Source organism: Tenrec ecaudatus, chromosome 7, assembly GCF_050624435.1.
Source record: "Tenrec ecaudatus isolate mTenEca1 chromosome 7, mTenEca1.hap1, whole genome shotgun sequence".
NCBI classification, from domain to species: Eukaryota; Metazoa; Chordata; class Mammalia; order Afrosoricida; family Tenrecidae; genus Tenrec; species Tenrec ecaudatus.
Genome location: NC_134536.1, coordinates 73,873,799 through 73,876,386, shown reverse-complemented (window position 1 = coordinate 73,876,386; position 2,588 = coordinate 73,873,799).

The following is a 2,588-nucleotide window of genomic DNA, read 5'->3' as shown; positions in this document are numbered from 1 at the left end:
AGAAAAACCTTAACTAGAAAGCAGAAAGTAATAAAAACTTGAACAAATTAAAAATGGGTCTAAAGGGAGGGAAAAATGATAAGATGTTAACTTTTAACCTAACTATATCTGCATTACTCCATTTTCTACTGTACCCTGTCTGATAGCAAGGCTGTTCGCATATCTGGCTGATGGTCAGAGGGAATTCACCGGAGGCGTAATCCACGTGGGACCCAGTAGATGGATTTGGGGCTTTTACCGTCACCCACAGTCTTCTGTAAACCCAAGCTTGAGCCTTTTTTAAAACCACCATGCCTCTGACACTGTCACCACAAGTATCATCTAGGAAAGAAAAATGAATACGTCATCCATCATTAGCATATATCTTTTTGAATGGATTCTTCCAACTGGATTAACTAGGCAGACACTGAGCTGAACCCAAAAAGAAAGAGAGAGGAAAAGTTTGAGGAAAGATATTTTGGAAAACCCTGACTGCAGGGCTCAGCCCTGGGGATTGGTGGGGAACTTGTTGGACACAGCAACGGGGGCAGAGACATTGGTTAGGAAGAACAAGCTGAGTCCGGAATGGGAGCCTGTGGTAGTTACATAATCAGGTGTCAATTTGAGGATGAAGAGTGTAGCGGTGGAGTCTAGCCTGTCAATCAGAATATTGCCAATGAGGCCTCTGTGTGGGCATGGCCTTCTTCTGAGGATTCTGGGAACTCCTGTATTTCCTCCTTGGAGGTGGGAGACATACTCTCTCTGCTCACTTCCTGCGAGATATTTCTTATTAGAAGCCACTTGAAGCTATCCTAATGCAGCCAGAACCCTGGAAGCTGGAGGAGCCACATAAAGACACCTGCCAGTGCTGAAATATTACAATGCCGCTGGATCCACAAGACTTCCCACCCACTGGCCTGTGATCTTCCGGAATTCAGCATTATTGCATGTGTTTTGTGAGTTTGAAGAGGACTTTATAGCTTGGTATTGGACATATGGGCTAATATTGGATTTATGGACTTGATCTGGACTGGGCTGGGATGTTTTCTCAATATTCAATTGCTCTTGTACATAAACCTCTTTCTTATACACATACGAGTCTCCCTGGATTTGTTTCTCTAGTCTACCTGGACTACCACTTTATGGTACCTTGGGAGTGGGGCACTAGAGAAACAAATCATAAAGATGGAGAGTGGATGTTTGTTTGACCTCATGGTAGTGTTTCTTCTTTGGCTAGCCAGAAGGCAGATATGTCCAGACAGTTCACTGGGTTGTTTTCTGGAAAGAACATGGGAAGTTAAAGTTATGATTATTTTGTTTGGTTGTAGTCTTTGTTATTCCTATGTAAAACAGCACAAATGAATGTGAATAATGTATATTTGGAGCTCAGGGGATGAAATCACTGTTTGGATTTCTCAGAGATGCTACAAAGTGAAATGGCTGACAGAAGGTCAAATTGGTTGACAGAAAGCCTGGATCTGGTCTGATGCTCTCAGAGACCTAATACCATATTTTTGTATCAATAGAATAGTTTAGACAAGGATTTAGATAAACTAGATAAGGATTGAACTTGACGGCTTTAAGAATTGAGTTTAGTATATGATTCTACTTTGTTTATACTGATTTCTTCTGCTTATTATGTGGATATACGGACTTATAGAAATGATTTTGGAAAGTATGAAAATAGAGAGTTTGTACACTCACTTGCCTCGAGTCATTAATTTGATCTTTAGATGGGTTTAGGACAGGCCTGCAGGGAAGACTCTAAAGAGATTACCACCACACAGTGTTTTGGAGTACCCAGGATATTTGCATTCCAAGAGACTTTTGCCTAGGGGGCTGTTGACAGATTAAAAGGAAAAAGCAACACTTTAGATTGTGGAATTTTGAACTAGTGTTTTATGCCAGTAGCTGGAAAAAATCTGGAACCATGAGGAAAACTCCTCTCTAGGACTGAATGTTAAAGAGAGCTTGTGGGCCAATGAAATGCTTGCTAGGTGACCACCTGGATCCACTTGTTGATTGGAAGTGGGAGAAATGAAGCAATAAAGAGACAGATGTAGTCTGGCCACTGACACCCGTGCACCTGGTTTACAGGGACTAGAGGAGAAACCACATGAAGCTACCCTGAGGCAGTCAGAGTTTCAGAGCTGAAGGAACCACGGGGAGACTCCTGCCACACGGACATGCTTACAACACCACTGGATCTACAAGACTTTGCACCCACTGGCCTGTGATCTTCCTGCATTTGTCATCATTGCACGTGTTTTGTGAGTCTGAAGAGGACTTTATAGATGGGTTAATATCGGACTATGGACTTGATCTGGACAGGGCTGGGATGTTTTCTCAAAATTGCTCTTGTATATAAAGTTCTTTCTTATACACATATGAGTGTCTATGGATTTGTTTCTCTAGTCTGCCCAGACTAACACAGAGCCCTCTCTCACAACTCTGTCTGCGGCTAAACCCACTTAACTTTGTTGAACAAAGAGGGCTCTTTCATTTCCCACCTGAGAAAACCTTCTTTTCTGCATGTGCATTCTACATTACTTTTTATTTTTTTAATACTATCTTAATAGCCAAAGAATGGGGTAACCTTTTTCTTTCTT